This window comes from Pan troglodytes, chromosome 13 (assembly GCF_028858775.2).
Source record: "Pan troglodytes isolate AG18354 chromosome 13, NHGRI_mPanTro3-v2.0_pri, whole genome shotgun sequence".
Taxonomy (NCBI): Eukaryota; Metazoa; Chordata; class Mammalia; order Primates; family Hominidae; genus Pan; species Pan troglodytes.
In genome coordinates, this window is record NC_072411.2 from 43,192,247 (window position 1) to 43,214,490 (window position 22,244).

General features: G+C 34.4%; 1 protein-coding gene and 1 long non-coding RNA gene across 2 annotated transcripts in view; one reads left to right on the forward strand and one right to left on the reverse strand.

The window, feature by feature from the left end:
* The window catches only part of LRP1B (LDL receptor related protein 1B), a 1,946,873-nt gene that overhangs the window by 907,411 nt on the left and 1,017,218 nt on the right, over window positions 1-22,244 (reverse strand). The window lies entirely within an intron of this gene.
* LOC107973639 (uncharacterized) lies at window positions 1,817-4,622 on the forward strand. The gene is made up of 2 exons (XR_001716062.3): window positions 1,817-1,926; window positions 3,802-4,622. It is a non-coding gene; the product is annotated as an uncharacterized LOC107973639 (long non-coding RNA).

Here is a 22,244-nt window from a genome sequence, read left to right on the forward strand (position 1 = left end):
TTAACAAATTGTCTGATTACTTCTTTTTTTTTTTTTTCTTTTTTTTTTGAGACAGAGTCTTGTTCTGTCGTCGCCCAGGCTGGAGTTCAATGGCGCGATCTCGGCTCACTGCAACCTCCGCCTTCCAGGTTCAAACGATTCTCCTGCCTCAGCCTCCCGAGTAACTGGGATTACAGGCGGGTGCTACCACGCCTGGCTAATTTTTTTGTATTTTTAGTAAAGACGGGGTTTCACCGCGTTAGCCAGGATGGTCTCAATCTCCTGACCTCGTGATCCACCCCACTCGGCCTCCCAAAGTGTTGGGATTACAGGCGTGAGCCACCACACCTAGAGATCATCTGATTCTTTATCTCTAGCCCTTAAGTGGGCCTTTTCTCTATATCTTTGCATGACTGAGTTCGTCCTGTTTATATGGGGATAGGATTAAGTGTCATGACTTTAAAGAGGCCTCTCTGGAGCATAGATTTACCTCCTCCCTGTAGGTGTAATCTTATTATCCCCTACCCTGTTTGATTTTTCTTTGCCTAGTACATCATTCTCTGAAACAATCTGGTTAATTTATTTAATTATTTATTGGCTTTTTCTCTTAATACCCCATGAAGACAGAGATGTTATTGGAGTTATATACTGCTAAATTCCTAGGATCTTATTGGAGTTGTATACTGATAAATTCCTAGTATCTTGAGCAGCGCCTGGAACATCCTATTTTTCAAACAAATAGTTTCTAAGCAAGTGTCCTGAGGTTTGGTGCCATCCCATTGCCTTCTCATTCATCAGAACTGCCTTTTCTCACTTGATACCCAGGGTCAAATAAACCACTAGAGCAGAAAATTCAACTCTCAACCTCTTGAGCTCTATCTCCCCCCAGTCTTCCCACATTGTCTCATTTCCCCATGACAGAGGTGACATCAGAATTTATCTGTCAAGAGCTTTCCTAATCTTTTTTTTTTTTTTTTCCCAGGGGATCAAAATAAAACTCAGAAGTTAAATGACTTGGTTTGGGGTTACACAGTTAGTAATTGCAGGAGTCTAAACAGAACCAGGTCTTTTGCCTTCTCTTTCTAACAGATTGCACTGACTTAATGCCATGAGGGAAAAGCATTCCTAGTGAGTGTTTGGGTAGGATATAAACCTCTAAAGATTGAGGGTTTTATATTGCTCTCTGCTATCACGCAGGTCTTCATTATTCTGACACTCTGAAGTAAGATATTCAGATCCAGCTAAAAGGAAATTTTTGACCTGTCTACTCTCATTTTTATGAAGGAGAAAAGAAAGAAAGAAATTCACCTTACCTTAGAGTTAATAGTATTTTAGACTTGTCTCTAGATATTTAGATGAAAGATTTCATTTCAATTTTACAGATAAGTAAATCAAGATGCAATGTATTTAAGTAACTAACTTACCCTACATCACATAGCCAATAAGTTGTAGCCAGGATTTGAACCAACTTAGTGTTGAAATATGAAAAATACAACTCTTAGATATGAAATGAAACTGACATATCCACAAAATAAGAGTAAACTTGATCATTTCATGCAGATGAGCACTTTCTATCCTTAAGAAAAATTTTAACATCTCTCATTGTTCCTTTCATTCAATACCTTTTATTATCAGGAAGTTCTAATTTATATCTAAGTTAAATCTCTCTAGTTACAGTTAAAATCTACTACTTCTCATATGAATGAGTAACAGCTGGTCACTTTATAACCATACACTTCATGACCCTTCATATGCTAGAAGATCATTATTAAGTCACCCTTCAGCTTTCTATGATGCAACAGGCCCTATAAAAGTACCATCAGGCACAACAATTATTAGAAGTACCGCAAGGCACCATCATTAAAGTCACCATCTGGCATAACTGGAAATGTCAGCAAATAGGGAGTGTAAATTGATGGGCATACTACTGTTTATGCCTTTTAACTGGTCAGTAATGTTAATTATAATTACATCTTCATTGTAGGATTTTATAGCTTATATGGATAAATGAACATGCACTCGATTAACTAACTACAGACTAAATGGAAAATGGTTATCAGGCTAATGTTTCCAAAAGCTATTAGTACTCTTTTTGTTGACTAATATCTCCAAAATCATTAAGTGCTGAGCAAACAGACAAATTGGCTCTATCTCGAAAGAGAACCCAAGCTCTTTTCTAACTTATACAAGTGATTTCTTTAACTGTTAAAAATTTAAGAAACTTTTTTTGCTTTCAGAATTTTACTCTCTTTTAATGTGGACAATATTAGATTTGCATAAACTAATGAATGTTAATAATGCCTGTCAATCACTATTAGTTTAGTCTAAAAAGTTTTGCTATTAAAATTATAATTACTTATAAGCAAATAATATTTAATAACTGAAAATATATCGTTTTTAAATTTAGCTTAGTTCCACATGTGCTCAGAAATTATATCACAGAACTTGAATTACACTGTATAAAAGTACACTGTACACTTCTCTGAAAAGTTTATCACAGAAATGATATTCTTATATTTCATTCGTATATTTAGATTACATTGCATATATTATGTAATAAACTACTTTTAAAGACACATAAAGCTCTATGGAGTAAATTTAACAGTGTTGGTGTGCTAGCATAGCTGTCATAAAATACTGTTTTTCCAAGTTTTATTTTTTAATTAAACTTTTTTTTTTTTTTTTTTTTTTTTAGAGACAGAGTTTTGCTCTTGTTGCCCAGGCTGGAGTACAATGGTGAAATCTCAGCTCACTGCAACCTCTGCCTCCTGGGTTCAAGTGATTCTCCTGCCTTGGCTTCCCAAGTAGATGGGATTATAGGCGCGCACCACCATGCCTGGCTAATTTTGTATTTTTAGTAGAGACGGGGTTTCATCGTGTTGGTCAGGCTGGTCTCAAACTCCTGACCTCAGGTGATCCGCACACCTCTGCCTCCCAAAGTGCTGGGACTACAGGCATGAGCCACCGCGCCCAGACGGAATTGGTTCTTAGGTTCTGTGATATTCAAAATATGTCTTTTACAAGGTTTTAGTGTTATTTCACCTTTTCTTTTTTTTTTTTTTTTTTTTTTTTTTTGAGATGGAGTCTTGTTCTGTTGCCCAGGCTGGAGTGTAGTGGTGCAATCTCAGCTCACCGCAACCTTCACCTCCTAAGTTCAAGCGATTCTCCTGCCTCAGCCTCCAGAGTAGCTGGGCTTACAGGCGTATGCCACCGTGCCCGGCTAATTTTTGTATTGTTAGTAGAGACAGGATTTTGCCATATTGGCCAGGCTGGTCTTGAACTCCTGACCTCAAGTGATCTGCTCATCTCAGCTCCCAAAGTGTTGGGATTACAGGCATAAGCCATGTTATTTCATCTTCTTAGTTCACTCTTACCACCTATTAGTTTTCATGTTTCCTCCCACGCCGGGTTCACTCTCCTTCCTTGGCAGTATTCAAAGATGTTATTTACATTCACATTATTTCACCTTTCTTTCTAATATGTTTGGAGGGAAATCTGTTTTCTTAAATACAGTGAAAGCACATTATATTGAAATAATTAGTGGAAAGCAGTTTTTAATACAAACCTATATTACCATGTCGTGTGCTCTATTTACAAAGATTAACTGGCAATTTTTCAGTTCTCCACAAAAATGTTAAAACTTAGCAAGCTATAAATGAGATTCTCTATTTCTTACTTCACAAATGTATCAAGGGAGTGATTAGGCACATGTAGAATATCCCTGCTTTATTAAAGGGTAAGTGATAACTATAGATAAGAGAATATAAACACATACATATATGGTTGTCTATACATATGACATGTACATGTGCTTGATTTCAGGCCATTTTTGTCCTCCACTGTCTTGGCAGCAATATGATATTAACGCATAGAAGATACTTTTCCCATCAACTATAGATGGCTGTTCTTCTCCGTTTTCCTGCTATTTTTTACTTTAAGAGGACTGGGATTACTATGATCCACTTGAAGATGAAAACAGTAACAAGTAAAAAGAAGAGCTATGCTGGTTTCTCTCTATTTTCCAGCCTCTACTCCCACCACCACCACTGTTACAAGAAAGATCCTTTGTTCTGTTCTGTTCTTTGCCCCAGGAAGCTGATCCCTGTGGATTACACACCTGAGCATCCTCCTACTAGCTTCTGGTTAAATTCAGCCAGTGAAGATCAAGAGTGATCAGAGGACTGAAAGAAAGAGACTGAGGTTTTTCTTCTCCCCTCCTTTTCTGCTCTGGGTCATATTTTCTGGAACATGCTGCATTCCCCCAGGATTATAGCACCTTTTAGGTTGTTCCATGTCTCACTGGGCTCTGGTAGAGAAATTTTCTCCTCTTGCCCTTTAGGCTTAGGAGTGGCAAGGGCTTCCTGTGGTTTCTAGGCTCTTCAGTGCCTCAACATCCTTTACTGGCTCCTCTAAATTCTCTCACCCCTTTGAAAGCAGTCTATCAAATTCTTAAACCATGTGAGGTTCCTATGAGGACCCTGATACAAGAGCTGATTTTAGAGGGATAAAAATTGTTATTTTCTTGTCCTTTATAGTCCAACAATAGAGTTGTAGGAAACCTTGTGTTACATAATTTGTTTATATTCATGTTCACAGTTTTATGTACTAAAATTATTCAAAAGTAAAATATGTATTAACAGAGAGCATTTTTTTTTAATAAATAAAAAAGTCTCAGGAACTTAATGTCAGGCACTCCTGCTAATTTCAGCACGACTTAGGGGATTTCTAGCCCAGTGTTTTCCATTTACTTTAAAAAATCAATTTTGTGTCTATCCATAGTTGCAAGTACATTTTATTGAGATTTTGATTTGAGGCACATTTTTATAGCCTGCTATTAGAAAAGGCATTTGCCTTGCTATGTCAAATAATGTCAAATGAGCAAATGGAGATAATATTTTGAAGTACGGTCACATACCACATAGTAACATTTTAGCCAATGATAAACTGCATACACAACAGTGGTCCCATAAGTTTATAATACCGTATTTTTCCTTTTCTTTTACCTTTTCTATGTTTAGATACACAAATGCTTCTCGTTGTGTTATAACTGTCTACAGCATTCAATACAGTAACATGCTGTGCAAGTTTATATCTTAAAAGCAGTAAGTTATGTCATATAGCCTAGGTATGAAATAGGCTACACCACTAAGTTAGTGTAAGTACACGCTATGATGCTCACAGAAGGACAAACTCATCTAACAATGCATTTCTTAGAATGTATCCCTGTCATTAAGCATGCGTGACTGTAGTTGCTTTCTTGGCAATATCCATTCAGGAATAGTCTCAGTTCTAGTAACAGTTGTGAATTGGGCCTTGTGGTTTCAGAGATATACTCCAGAGTAACATCTGTCTATGTACTAGGATATAATCTGGTGTCCAATGAGGTCAATCTAATTCAGATACATGGTGATCTTTATGCCTGAGGTTCCTAAACTTGTCACTTTTAATAATCACAAATAACTTGAAAATCCAAAGTAGCTGTGTAGATAGGCAATAATCAATTTGTGCAGATGAATCTCCAAAGAATCCTGGGGAATTAATCTACAGGAGGAAAGACATTTCGTTGGTGGAAAGCAGCCCTGGCCTTAGGAGAAGCCACGTGGAGAGAACATATACTGTTTCTTCTGTTCTGGGGCTGGGAGTGGCAGCATGATGGCAATCCACTTGGCTCCCAGTATTGAACTGAAAGGTAGCCTGAGGCAATCCTTTCCACATACCAGTTGAAGGAATCTGTCATCTTTGGAAAGTCTGGTATTCATGACGATAAAGAGGTATCTATAATGCCAACCAGAGGAAAAGTATCCCTGTGCATGAAACCCATTATCTTAGATTCAAGTGATGGATGTTCTCAGTGGAACAATAATAGAAATGACTATACATAAGTTCCAAAGCAGAGAAGAAAAGTAGAGTGACTCTTATAGAAATAATACAAGGAGGCCGGGCATGGTGGTTCATGCCTGTAATCCCAACACTGTGGGAGGCCGAGGCAGGCGGATCACTTGAGGTTGGGAGTTTAAGACCAGCCTGGCCAACATAGTGAAACCCAGTCTCTACTAAAAATACAAAAAAGTTAGCTGGGCATGGTGGTGGCACATGCCTGTACTCCCAGCTACTCGGGAGGCTGAGGCAGGAAGATCACTTAACCCTGGGAAGCAGAGGTTGCAGTGAGCCGAGATCTCTGTCCCCCAGGTGGAGTGCAGTGGTGCGATCTCTCAAAAAAAAAAAGTGAGGAATTCCTGAGGGGTGGAAAGAATGTTCAAGAGAAATGTAACTTGCTTGGAATACAGCATTTTTTGTTGCTAGGTCTCAGAATAAAAAGGGTTTTGTTTTGTTTTTTTTTTTTTTTGGTGGTGGTGGTGTTTTGTTTTACTATTGTTAGGCTATGGTATTCATACTACTAGTTTTCTTTCCTCTGACCATTATGGCCTGAGAAACCACCATTACCTATGAGATCTAAATTTCTCTAGACTCTGGTAGCCAGTTGACATTAAGAATATTACGTGAATAGTTGTAATTAACATTTTGCTAGCCTAATAATCTTTGCACCCACCTGCATAAAGCAGAACTTAATCTTCTCAATGGTTTACTTTTATTTCAAGTGAGAGAAGACAGTAGAGTTTAAGGGACATCTTATAGCATAAACAGCTTTCTCTTGTATTTCTATTCTACAACTCCTTTATAGCACTACCTTGATCCACTTGAGACTGCTTATGTCCTCCTTGAAAATGGCAAACCCCTGCCCAAGGGACTACTCTCGATGTTCCCCAAACTACCAAGGAAGAAGGAGGCCTGAGGCACTGCGTCGGCTTCAGTCTTTGCTTCCCAAGACAATTCAGAATTAGTTACAACATGATGAGAATTCTATACTTCAGGAAAGAACAGGTTCGCAGCAGGCCTGCAACCTCCAGGAAAGAACAAAGGAAAGTGACCCTCTTAAAAAAAAGAGTTGGGATTTAAAAGCAATCAGTCAAACAAAGTAGTATCTGTGCTATGTATAGACAAGATTCTCCAACACAGAATTTCTCCTTTCCTTCTGCAAATAAATCCCTGGAGGCCAATTGAAATAAATTGGTAGACTAGTGTCTCTCACAAATCTATTTAGAGAGGTTTTTTGAATAGTTGGAAGATGCTTGCAAAGAATAGCATGGGCACCAGGAACTTGAGGACTGAATGGGTGTGAGGTTGTGAGGGTGGGAGGGAGGAGCAGTGGTGGTTATGAAGTGGGCCATGTCACCCAGTTCCACTGAACAGGCATCAGGCAGGAGCTTAAGGATCTACTGAACTGTTTTCCTAAGGGACACAGACAGTGACACCAATAGGTGGATGAGAACAAACAAAACAATGAATTGTCAAATTACAGACACACTTGTCAGTGCTCTTAACCAGTATCAAATTTTACTAGTAAGTTCAAAGATACATTGTTTATTCTGATCTGCTCCCTTAGTATTTGTTGAGAGAATAACTATATTTCAGCAGGAAAAAAAAATCTGAGCAGGTTTCTGCTGTATTTCCTCAGATCACAAAACTTTCTCTATATTTTGTTTCTTTTTCCCCATTTCTATTTCTACTACTCAAAGTGTTTCCCTTCACTCTATGTGGTCATTAATCAACTTTGTCCATCTATACATGTAAGAATTGTCTGGATTTTTGGATTGGAGAAAGTACTCGGCAATTTTTAAGTCCAATTCATATTTCTTTGCTACGAGAAAGTTACACAGCTTGAATCACATGAAGTACAACTAAATTCCTAATGCAGCATTTTTCATGTGAAAAAAAGTAATGAATTATTTCACCTCCAAAATCCCTGTTGCTAGTCTTGTGATTGCCAAAAGCCTCAAGTGACTTCACTAATGGAAGTCTCAAGGCGCTTCTTCCTGCTCCTTAGCTCAATTAGTGTTAACCTTTGTCTTCCAACAGTGAAATACATTTATTTCTGGTCCACACATTATGTAAATAACTTCTCTTCATTTGCAGATGGCCTTCATATTGTCATGCTGGTTTGTGTGTGTGTGTGTGTGTGTGTGTGTGTGTGTGTGTGTTTGCCATGCTATTTTAACTTTTATAATCAAAGAGCGTAACAAATATTTATATGTCATCAGTCATTAAGTCATTCACAGATTTGATATTCAGGTACTATTTTAGTAGTAGAAATATAGTGGTAAAGTACAATTCACACTATCAAGGAATTTACAACATGCATATCAGACAGAATAGGCAGATTTATGTTGCAGTAACAAAGAACTTCAAATTATCCATGCCTTAAAATAATGGTTTATTTCTAGCCAATGCTATGTGGAGGACCAGAAGATCTCATTGTAGTAATTTAGGATCTTATGGAGATGGATGTTCTGTTTCAATGCATGCTTTCATGATCATTTAGATAGGAAAAAGGAATGCAGTAAATCATACACTGGCTCTAGAATCCTCTGCCTCCGAGTGATACAGGTTACTACTTCTCATACTTCATTGGCCAAAAAAAGCCATGCAGGCATATCTAATACCCGAGAAAGCAGGACTTCCTAATGAACATAGGAATACAACATTATATTCATCAATATCAGATTTTTGACCACCTATATCATACTATCAAAAAGTCAGCTGATACTACATCTATAATATAGTAGTCTATTTAAATGTCTTGTTCATAGATTATGAACATGGCTAAGACACAATTGCTTATTTTATTTTCTTTACTTTTTTGGAGCTATACATTACCCAGGTCACACAATTTTGTTCTCTCTTTTTCAGTTCTGTGACTCAATTACTCAAAAACAACAAATTATAATCCTGCCATATATGCTGGGGATCCCAGTCTCGAGCTAGTATTAGATCAATATCTTTTTCATCCTTTTTCCTGGTAATACAACCAAGCTTGATGTCTAGACTCAGCATTTCTGTGGACAACTAAGTTGTTTCCATTTCTAACTTTTGCCATCAGGGCAAAATCCAGATAGTGTTCTTGCTCAAACAAGCATTAAGCCAAACTAAACATGGAGAAAAATCATTTTGGCTGTTTATGGAAGCTTATACCCATGGCAAGATGTCACTTTAATACTGACACAAATATAAGAAAAATAGTAATTTAATATTTAATAATATTTAATATCTTGCTTTTTCAGTTTATAATTCTGCACTGGAGAAAGATAAGAATAAATGTTGATCTGTCTGAATGTATAACACAGTAAGAAAGGATCTAACTGGGTCATAATGAAGCCGTTTGCTCACTTCTGTAAATTATTTCTTCTCTTTTTTTTAAGAAGCAGCACAGTATAGGAGGAGAAGCCTGGATTAATGAAATAGACACACCAATTACTAGCCATGCAAACTATTTGAGATTCAAGTTTCCTTGTCTTTAGAGTACAAATAATAATAGGAAACTCATAGAATTGTAGTGAGAATGTTTGTAAAACACTTCGCACAGCATTTCGGGACAATAACTAGGTTTCCAAAATTCTTGTTCTTTCATTTTCTCTAAACCGAACTAACTATGAAGTTTTGAGGACAGCTAATAAGTAATGTATCTGGAAATAGAAAAAAAATACACTCAGGAAAAAATTATTCCAAATGAACAACTCCACCTTCTTCCCTAACAAATGACAAATATTCTAGGTGAGGAATGTAAACATGCCAGTAAATAGAAAACGGGAACAGAATGAAAGACATCTTGCTAGACTCCCAATAACTGTCCATGAGAATGTATACACCCTGGCTCAGACAGGAAATATAAACACCAGGGATTTCGCAGATGAGCCAGTCTGAGGTTTTATCAATTTCTTTTCTAAAGAATGATATATGGTATTACTTATAATAATAGCATATATTATTATATAATACCAATTGATATTACTATTCCAATAGTTTCCTTCTCAAATCTTTTATTATCACATTATCTTTAATGAATGAACCGGTTAAATTCTTTGTTGTGTATGGGCAAAGTACATTTTTACATGTCTTTTGTATACTAATACCAACACCTACACTTTCCAAAATTTTATTATTATTTTTAGTATTGTCCTTGTCATATTAAAATTTAATATATTCTTTGTAGAATCTAAAACTCAGGAAGCGAAGGTACACTTAGTTTACTCTTAGAGAGTACTTTTCTAGTTTTTACCAAATCTTAAGATTTTTGATCTACAAAAGATGATCATATGAAATCTTAACCATTCTTTAAGAACCACCTTAAATATTATCATGAAACTGACTACAATTTAAATGGTGGCAAAAGATCCACACTTATTTAAATTTGTAGATTTCTTCCATTTAACTTATACTACCAAACATTTCAGTGATTTCTTTGTATATTTGTTTCCTACCAGGATGTAAATTTTTAGAAGGCACATATATATATATATATATATATAATATATAAATATAATATATATATAATTTATATAATTTATATATATTTATAATAATATATAAGCTATATATATTTATATATAATAAATTATATATATTAGCTATATATATTTATATATAACATTATATATTAGCTATATATTTATAATATATTATATATTAGCTATATATATTTATATATAATATATAAGCCATATATATAATATACTATATATTAGCTATATATATTTATATATTATATATTAGCTATATATTTATATATTATATATATATTAGCTATATATTTATATACATTATATATATTAGCTATATATATTTATATATAATAATATATATAAGCTATATATTTATATATAATATAGATATTAGCTATATATTTATATAATATATATTAGCTATATATATTATATATAATATATATAAGCTATATATATATTTATATAGCTTTACATATCTATTTCTCACATAGCGCAGTAAACTACCCTGTACATTTTTGTTAAATGAGTAAAATCTTGAACACGTGGGAGCTAGGAAATATCTTCAAGATGCTGTTTGTATTGTCTTAATCCTAGGATTTGAGACTAATTGGTAAACAGAAGAAATAAGGATTCCTGTTTAAATATATAGGGAAGACAGGATGGGAAACAATAAGGAAGTAAAAAGAACCAGAAACTTCTTTAGGGTGGATAATCAAGGAAAGGAGGAGATCTGCCACTCATTTTAATGATTAACTATTGTTATTTGCTGGTCCCATCAGTCTTCCTCTCTGAGAATAGCAAAACAGTAAAGGTAGAAATAAATACAATTATGTTGCAGAGACAAGCTAGAATGGAAATGAGGAGAGAGGTCTGCTATGTTAGATATGAGATGCCCTGGGCATATAAACTGATGGTATTATTTATTTTCTCTTTTGTTCACTTGTTCAGTTCAATAGATTACAAGCTAATAGGACTGAAAAGACTATAGTTTAAAGAATGAAGTTGAATGTGTTTCTAACTCTGTTACTGACACACCCTAGAATTTCTCATGCAAGTCAACAATAAACATCTCACATCTTGAATTTTGAACCAGAAATCGTCTTTTGAAATTGGTAAATGTTTATGTAAGACTGAAGTGGAACACACTTTTAAATATTACTTTTGATTAAATCCCTTATTCTTATTTTATTCATCCAATAGTTTTCACAATTTCTCCCTGTAATTATTGAGACTATCCTAAAAAATTAAAATGCAGTTTATTATATTTTCCCTTAGAGAAGAAGTCACGATGTCACAGCTTCAAATTTTTCATCTCTCTATGGGCTAATTTCTCCTTAGTTTTCTCTTCAAGCAATCAGAAATTAAAGACATTTGAGAATACTCTTTAGGGAGAATAATGGCTGTACTGATTATTATATACCTTTAAAAGCTTATTTTATCAGAATGTTTTCTAGATTTTTTTTTTCATTTATGCATTTGGATGCTCAACAATAAAGTTCAACACTCCATTATTATCTGATAATCCAAGCCAGAATCATCCTCTAATTCTGAATTTTCACTAATTCTTATCTGTTACTACTTCTACATGTCTCTAAAATGTCATTTCACTTTGTCCCTACAGCTACTGCTTTAGGTCAGTATTGCATAAAATCTTTCTTGTGTTATTTTAGTTGCCTTCTAACTGGTTTCCAGTTTTCTGTGTTTTCTCCTTTCAATAATCAGGGAAAGAGTTCAGTATAGCCAGTGAAAAATATTTTCTAGGGCTCCCAGAATTAAATAATATTACTATCCTATTATAATAAATGTTCTGTACATTACTTTGCCTGTAGCAGTAAAAAGAAAACAAAAGTAGTTTACAGAGTATTACTAAAGAGTATAAAAAATCATAGGAAAATGAAATTCATTGCCAGATTCTTAGACATACAGGAAATAATATAATCTGACCACTTGTTAGAGTGGAAACATAATTTTTGGCCTCTAATTAAAGACAAAATTTTTCCCCCTAAGTCTCTGAGAAAGAAATATCTTACTTAATAACCTTCTTTGGAAAATATATACATTAGTAATAAAAATAAATTTAATGTTCAAAAAGTTTTAATTTTTACTGGAAGTTTACCCTTTTTAAATAATTCACACAATAATGCTTTATATTTATATATGGTTTTGCATACTTATATTTTCTTATGTGATAATCAAAATAGCTTTATTGGTAAGTACATGAAATATATTATTTTTCTGGAAACAGGCTGAACAAGGGGGTACACTTCTAATTTCCATTTTATTTTTTTCTTTTTATTATTTTTTTTTTATTTTAAGTTCTGGGATACATGTACAGAATGTGCAGGTTTGTTACATAGGTATATATGTGCCATGGTGGTTTGCTGCACCTATCAACCAAAACACATATCCTTCTATACTTTTGATTTTTTATACATCAAGAACTCACATTTTCTGAAACCCTAAGGAAAAATTGGATTTGCAGCTGCAAAAACAAATTTATTACTGAGTTACCCCTTATGTATTAAAATTGTATGCTACCTTGCTGACAGAATTTTACTGAAGTCTTCTAATTTTACTAAGTTAACATCATGTGATATAATTTTAAAAATTACATTTACTAGTATTTCCAAAGCTAACAAATAATTTAACAATATTAAATTAATATTCATTTTATGTGTAGCTGAAGATATTTTTTCAAAATCAACTTGTGTAAAGTAATTAAAAGTTGATGTCAAACCTTAAGATGATGTCAGGATAATGTTCCTTGACTCCTTTCTTCCATAATTCCTACAGGAACATAAAAGGACTCCAACTCCATCACCATCAGACATTCAAACACTCAACTACTTTCTAGAATCCAGGAAGAAATTAAAATTACCATAGCTGATAAAACTGTAGTGAGAAACACAATGGACTAACCTACATATCTGACCAGAACTAAAACAAAAGCACTAACCATAGAAAAAGGGTAAACACATATTCTCTCTCTCTACCTAACTGCCTCCTGGCTCAGTAACCCAGGGTCTATGCCAACAGAAAACCAAGAAGTAGGCTCTTCAAGGTATAGGAGCTGGATTTTGAAGCACTTAGTGTGCCAATCCCTCTCAAGTGTCAGTCCTCCCTGTTCTGTCAATACATTCCCTCCCAAATCAATTCACTGGCCAGGCGCATTAGCTCTTGCCTGTAATCTCAACACAGGGAGGCTGAGACAGGTGGATCACCTGAAGTCAGGAGTTCAAGACCAGCCTGGCCAACACGGTGAAAACCCATCTCTACAAAAAATTCAAAAACTTAGACAGGCATGGTGGTGGGTGCCTGCAATCCCAGCTACTTGGGAGGCTGAGGCAGGAGAATTTCTTGAACCTGGGAGGTGGGGGTTGCCGTGAGCCAAGATCACATCATTGCACTCCATCCCGGGTGACAGGGTTATCTCAGAAAAAAAAAAAAAAAAAAAAATCAATTCACAAACTTCAACTCTGAGCAGGAAATAGGAGTGTAGAAATGGCATGTTACATGCTGAGAGAGAGTTCTCTCATAGATATATATAAAAGCAAGAATGAGCATAGGAAACCCAATGGCATATGTGCAATGTAGGAATTTGAATTTTGAGGGTAATTTTTATTTCCTGTTTAAAAAGTCAAAGTCTGGAAACAAAGTAAAGTAACGGCAAAATCTTAAAGCAGAGTCACAATGAATTAATGTTTGCTAGAAAAACCCCAACATTAGTTATAATTTTGGGGTGGTAAAAATTTCAGAATACTCAGCAGAACACCATTCCTTTAGCCCAGAGGACTCTTGTTCTAGATCTCAACTTCTACCCTTCAGAGATATCTGCAAATGGAAAGATAGTTATATTATCAAACTTCATTGGATAGGTTATTGTATTATGTATCTATTAAAAAACGAAGATGTTTAATGTCACCTATCATTTGCTTTTAAATTTATAAAAAATATGGATATAAAAAGTATGTGTAACAGGCTATCAATTTTTATTTGCTCTCAAGTTTTATAAAACATAGGAATATAAAAGTTTATGTGATTTTATAAATGCTTCCATATAAATCCATGTGATAGATATTAATAACATATTAACAGTTTTTTCTGGATGATAAAATAATGTTTCATTATTACTTCATATATATAAAATATACGTATTTTCCAAATTGTGATATTTACATAGTATATATAGAAAACATGAATATTTAAGCTAAAAGGCACTTTGGAGAAGAACAGTCTTGCTTTCTTCTTCAGGGTTGAGAAAACAAAACAGATGGCAGAAAGAAGAACCAAAGTCACATGCATAGTATCTGCAGAGTCAGAAATGAAACAATGGCCCATCTATCATTTTTATATTGTTTTGTACAATATAAAAAATTTAAATGACATAAACATGTAGATGTTCCTACAGTTCGATTCATTCAAATAGTAATATCCTATCATGGATAGGATCTTAGTCAACAGGGAGCTGACAAATCTTTGTGCATATTCTCATCATTAATTACACAAAAATTGTGCTGTAAAAAAGTTTACTGTTCAATAGACAGTCTAGTTATCATTTGTTTAACATCGCTGAGAAAAGAATATAGGTAAAAGCTTATGTAGGAACTTTTTCCATGAACTTAAGAATGAGTTAACAAAAATCACTAAGCTATTTTACCTTTAAAACCCTCATTGGTGTAATTTGTGATTGTGATTGGTTAGGCAGAGTTCAGCAACCATAATAGTTATTGAAGTCTGCACAAAAAATGTTGCTCTAATATGTGCATGTATTTTGCTTGTTTAGTGTATCTACAAATACACCAGTTGTCATAACTAATCAATCAGTTTATCTATTAAAAGGTTTTTTAATGTGTTTATTTATGGCTAGTTCTGTTAAGTGTTTGAAATACTGGGAATCAGATTTTCTCACTGAATATAGGAAGGATTCCAGTTTGAATATAATCATTAAATGACTGAAATCACATAAATCACATTAATATATTTTTTCTCTTTTTAACCAGTTGAATTAAGCTTCTTTTATCATGTATGTTTCTTTACCCCGCTGCTATTAAACAAGGCAATCCTTTTATCTCTTAAATAATTATGGAATTTCAGTGCAGCACTGTGTAATTTGATGTCAAGAGCAGCTGAACTCAAATCATATAATAAAAAGCAAAATATATAAATTATGCCATTTAGCAATTATTCAATGTCCTTATGTCTCATTTTTTAAGTGCATAGAAAAGGTGAAATTTGTTCTTTTATAGACAAATTAGTGAAGCAGAGAAAGCTTGTGATAGAAAGCAGCACTACTGGCACCAACCAGGTCTCTCCTGAGTCTATGCTCACCTCACTCCAAGATACTTGTCTTTTCAATTTTGTTCTCTCTGTGGCCCATCTTGAGACACTAAGATATCACTTACTCTGAGCCTCTTTTAAGTATATACAAAGGTAATCCAATGTCGTGGTGTAAGTTATATCTCTTTTCTTTTTTCTTAGATGTAGTACTAAGCAGCTACAGTATACATTTCCCTTTAGGCCTCTTTGCACAGTTGGAATCCTTCTGTCTGCAAACTGTAAGAATATTCCTCTGATTTCCAGTCTCGGAGAACATTACAAATAGCATTGAATACAGATAATTTTGAGTGCTAGCTCCTCATTTAGAGATTATAAAATAACAACAACAACAAAATCAAGACCTAAATTGGTGAACTGTAACTCAGCTGGAAGCATCAATCTGGAGTTTTTATAGTCCAGAGTGGTTGCTGTTTATTTTAAATTACTTCTTATAGCCAGTTTTCACTCCATGTTCATCATTAGATTCTAGAAGTATACAACTATTCTACATATTGGTATTCTTCACAGTGCTTTACAATAAAATCAGTGCTTAGTAGTCTTCACTAAGTGAAGGAAAGAAAAGGAAATGAATAAAAGACAAAATGTATGAAGTTATCTCTCTTCCACAGAAGGTGCCTAAATATGTATCACATTCAGATTAGTTGTTATAAAACAACATATTTCTCACATATCACCTTAGCAAAATCTCATGTTAGTAAACTCAGAGTGATCTTCTTCATTTACTTTTTGTAAATGTCTAACATAATTTTACAGTTGATTAGCCTGGAGGAGGAAAGAATTGGAAGGAAAATAATTTAATTAGGGCAGTATATGCTCATTAATTGATACTAAAGCAATTTAAATCAGGAAAGTCATTAATAAGTTTTTATTTATTTTTTGTTTGTTTGTTTTTAGAGATGGGGTCTCACTATGTTGCCCAGGCTGGACGTGAAGCCCTGGGCTCAAGCAATCTTCCTGCCTTAGCCTCCTGAGTATCTGGGACTACAGGTGCACACAACTGCACCCAGCTCAGGGCCGTAGTTGATGAGACACATGAGAGATCTGAGGGTAATTTTTAAAAAGCAAAGGTAATTAATCGAAAGACAACTGGAACAATTAAGTGTTGCCTTTTGTTATCATCACTTTTTGGGGCTATTAACATGCTTAAAAAGTACAAGTTCTTCATAAAATGACAAAACTAAACATAGCCTCTGAAAATGACAGGAAATCAAGAAGGCAAAAGATGTATTGTTCAACATTTTAGCATTTTGCTAGAACAAAACAAATTTAGTTAAAAATATATGGCAATAATAAAAAGGAATGAGATCATGTCCTTCGCAGGGACATGGATGAAGCTGGAAGCCATCATCCTCAGCAAACTAACACAGGAACAGAAAACCAAACACTGCATGTTCTCACTTATAAGTGGGAACTGAACATTGAGAACACATGGACACAGAGAGGGTAACAACACACACCAGGGCCTGTTGAGGGGTGAGAGGTGAGGGGAGAGAACTTAGAGGGCAGGTCAATAGGTGCAGCAAACCACCATCAGTATACCTGTGTAACAAACCTGCATGTTCTGCACATGTATCCCATTTCTTATTTTTTTTAGAAGAAATAAAGAATTTTAAAAATACATGGCAATATAAGCACATGAGGTTTAACATTGTTAGCCATTGGGAAATGAAAATTAAAACTATAATAACATTCTACTATGTGCCTATTTGAATTGCTAAAGTAAAAATTACTGACAATGTCAAGTGCTGGAAAATATGTCTGAACAACTAGATCTCTCATATATTGCTGGTGAAACTGTACAGCCTCACTCATAAAGTTTGTCATTTTAAAATAAAGTTAAACATGAATTTACCATAGTTACAACAATCATAGTCCTAGGTATTTATCCTAGAAAAATTAAAATTTATGCTCACACACAAAAACCTATAGACAGATTTTCACAGCAGGTTTGTAACAGCCCCAACTAAAAATGATCAAAATTTTCTTCTAGAGGTGAAGGAATAAATATCATCTGGTACAGCCCCACAGTGGGATACTACTCAGCAATAAAAAGGAATACACCACTGATGTACACAAAAATGTGAATGGATCTCACGGGCCTTATGCTGACTCAGAAAAAAAAAAGCCAATTTCAAAAAGGTTTTAACCATAAAACTATATTTATTAAATACTCTTAAAGTAACAAAATACAGTGAAAAAGAACAGATCAGCAGTTGCCAGAAGTTAGAGTTTTGGGAAGGTATGACTCTAACGGGAAATATGAGAATTTTTTTGTGGTAATGGACATGTTCAATATCTTTATTTTGGTGATGGCAAAATTAATCTCTCTATATATATATAAAATAAGGTTCCAAAGGGCTATATACCAAAAAAGGGTGCATGTGAATCTGAATAGTGGTTACGATTAAGAGTATTGAGCCAATAAAATTTTCCTCGTTTTAATAATTTACTATGGCTTTGTAAAATGTTATCATTAGGGAAAGCAGAATGAGTGGTACAAGAGGAACTTTCTATTAATTTTGCAACTTTTGAGAAATCCTAAATATTTCCAAATAAAAGGATTAAGTACAATAAAATAGGAGATTTTCTTTCTTCTATCCATCATCTAAAATAGAAGAAAATTAGTGCAAAATTTTTAAAAAAGTTTTCTCCATTACTTTTATTTTCCAATTTAACTGTTAACCGTTTTTACATATACCTCATGAAACAAACATGGGATACTTTCAGTACTGCTCATAGTATACAGAAGGCTCATTTTCCTAGCTACTACAGCAGTGAACAGTCTTTCTGGGAAGACATGACACACAAAAAACGATGAGCAAAAAGTAAATTTGTCAAATATCCATCTTCAATTTCTTGCACAATTAATACTTTATTTGCAGGTTAATCTGAGGCTACATTATTTTAAAAGAGCTGACAGGAAGGGATAGATAATATCAGAAATAAAGTCATTTTTGACGAAAAGACTAGAATTCTATCACCAAAATAAATGAAATATTGTGAGACAATTCTCTATTGGGTCTCACACTTTCACACCTTTGTAAAGCAAAGGCATTGGCAACTTGCGTTTTGTACTATCTTTTCAAGGATTGTTGTATAGCAAATAGCTTGGGAAGATAGAGATAATTTCTCCCTTCAGAGCAGAAGGCAGATTTATTGTCCAACCAGAATAATAAAGATAATGCTTCCCTTTAGGGCAAAGTTGTGCTTGTTGCTAACTGTGGCATTAGGAGATGGGTGATTCTTAAACTCAGGATGCTCAGCTATGACACAAGCTCACTATATGCACAGCACCCACCTGTGTCTACCCCTACGTTGTCCCTTGGGATATGAGAGCAGGGGGAAGTGATTTGCATATATGATAAGTTCTTGCTGGGAGCTGTATGCTTCGATGAAAGAAGTCATTTGTCTCTGACCTAACAGACTACAAAACCCTGACAACTTGGCTTAAAAATAGGATGAAATCTCAGATGAAAGGGGTGTGAAGATTATATGGAATTATATAGACTTACTTTGAAATTTCAAGATTCCTTTCTGTTCCTAGGCATATTATGTCTCTCCCTTATAACAGTAACCTCAGGCCAGTCTAATCCCCAGGTTGCCACTGGTCCAGAATGAGGATGAGAGGATTACAACTTAAAATGTTTATGAAATATTTTATAAATATGCTTTTTTCTCTCTTATATTTGACTCTTTCAGACAAAAGGTCTGGATGTGTCATTGCGGAGCAGGAATAAAGTTATAGCTACCCCAGATTTTGTGGAGGTGGAACGAAAGCAAAAATCCAGAATTTGAAGGAGGGGTAATATTACCCTGGAAGGTATGGGGACAAAAGGGGTATTCATGATCTTTTGTCTTTTAGAACAGTCCCTGGAGTCTTCCTCCAGAATGCAAACAACCTGGTGCTGCTGTTTATCTTTTCAATGATGTCTGAAAACAAGGGAACCAATGTGAGCCTGCAGCTCATACTGCCTGCGGTACTATGAGTCATAAAGTACTCTATCTTTGACCCAAGTGTATCAAATCTTCTTCCAAGATCTAGGAAACTCTGGCAGGCAAGGAAGTTAGCTTGCAAATAGGATAAAATCTCCAAGTTTTCCCAGTGTTTGATATAAACACAAAATAACTAAAGAGACTTCAGTTTAATTATATTCTGGCTTTCCAAATTGGAAATTGAAAATATAGGAATAAAAACAATAATATTGGCGTCTAGATGTTTTATAAACAGTGCTTTCATAGATAGTTTATCAGTGAAGTTCACAAAATATATTAACAATATATATAATATCCCTCCGTGCATCCTCTTGGCACTTAATTCATGTAGAATCTGTGGTGGACAGTTAAATATGGGTTTTGATTTTCCAGATGCTTATAGTATCTCACTTTGAGCAAATTAAATCTTGTTCATCAGACATGCAGAAGAAGCCAAGACATTAATGTATCAAGGCACTTCTCAACCAATGGAGGAAAGAGGTTTGTCATCATCAATCCACAGATACATCACTGTGACAAGCATCCTTTATGCTCAGAAAGTTCCAGGGAGAATCAAGCCTAAGTTTAGTACAGTTGCCTCAGTAATACTACTTTTCCTTCTTCCTTTGCTCCTCTTCATCCCTCATTCCTGCTTTCTGGTATTACCACACAAATAGACTACCTAAACGCAAGTAGTTGTCTCAAGCTCTTCTTTTGGAAACTACCTAATTTAAAACAAAGGAAACAGCTCATTCACAACAAATATGCTTGGGGTATATATTTATAAACATTTTTCTGTCAAACAATTTCATATATTTCCAAGAACTAAATAAAGGGTTTACACTATAAAATATAATTTGAGTTAATGGCAATAATGTCATTCTACAGTACAAGATGATTCTACTGACTGATGATCATTTAGACATATGATAATTTGGGAATTTACACTGGATTGCATAAGGAAGATGCCTGGAGAAAGTCAGGATTACAATCTTGGTCTGGTACTGATAGGGTTTGGCTGTGTAGTCACCCAAATCTCATCTTCAATTGTAGCTCCCATAATTCCCATGTGTTGTGGGAGGGACTTGGTGGGAGATACTGAATCATGGGGGTGGTTCTCCCATACTGTTCTTATGGTAGTGAATAAATCTCATGAGATCTGATTTTATAAAGGGTTTCCCCTTTTATTTGGCTCGCATTCTCTCGTCTGCTGCCATGTAAGATGTGCCTTCTGCCATAGTTGTGAGGCCTCCCCAGCCATGTGGAACTGTGAGTCCACTAAGCCTCTTTTTCTTTATAAATCACCCAGTATCAGGTATATCTTTATCTGCAGCATGAAAATGAACTAATACAGGTATCAATCCAAAATTTATATCCTGCATGGGTAAACTATACCTCGGACCTATTTAATGTTAAATATTTGGATATATTCTTTAAGACCTTCAAAATTTGACATTATCTTACTATTTCTGTGGGTAAATTACATTAGACCTAATAAACAAAATAAGACTTTGAAAAGCATTAACCTACATTGTATTAATAAAATATTGAATTCAATTCTGGTTGTTATATAAATTGGATGACAGAGAGAAAATTTAAATATGGGTAAGATAATTATCGCTCTACAAAGAAGCAGAGGTGGAAATGAAAGTTAGAGAGAAGCAAGTCAAAATCTTTCAAAGAAATTAATGATCCCATAATAAATAATCTATTGAAGAGCCGTAAGAACTAAGCTTTCTGTGGATTTTTTTTTTCTTAATTAGTGTCAGGGATAGGGATACAACTTAATCATTATTTGACTCTATGGTAATAAAAAGTTGACTAACATTGGTAAAGGAATTCCCCAATTTTCATCAATGTCCATCAATGGTCACACTAAATAGCCTAAACTGATGAATAAAAAACTAGCAAACATATGCATAACATTCCTTAAATAACAAAGCAATTTCATATGTTACTGTCTATAATTCTCATGACTTCATAAGGAGAATAAATGAATAGATAAAATTGCTTACATTTTACAAATGCTGCTTTTGAATGTTAGAGAAGTGGTTTTTCTTATAGTTTCATAAAACAACTAGCAGGGTATCAAATTAGATTCAACCCAAAGTACTCTAACACAAATTCCATTCTTTTTCTCTGTAGTCATTATAATGATGTCTGTTTTGGGGTGATATTTCTATCTGTGACAGTAACAAACAGATCCTGCTGAAATCCAGATGTGGGGAAGCAGTTTTAAATCCCCCATAGTTCCATTGGACAGAAAATAAACTCTAAAATTTAGAAGATACAGAGTCATTCTAAGAAGGGGTAAGGCAATCAGAAATATAGTAGCAGCTGGTCCAGAATTCCTCTGCTGATTGAAAATTTCTTCTATGTTTTCCTACCTAACTACTAAAGTTACTAACCCTTATTTTTTAATTTATGTTTCACCAACTATCTTAATGGCCAGGTTTTTAATCATCTTATTCCTCTCTCTAGCTTGCCAAACTGCCTTTGACTTCTCCATCTTAAGAATCCAGCTTCTCAATAAAGCCTAAAAACAGTAATAGGCAATGAAATATCTTCATTGATAGATAGCTCTCGTTTAAAACAAATGTCGTTAGGCAGAGAGAC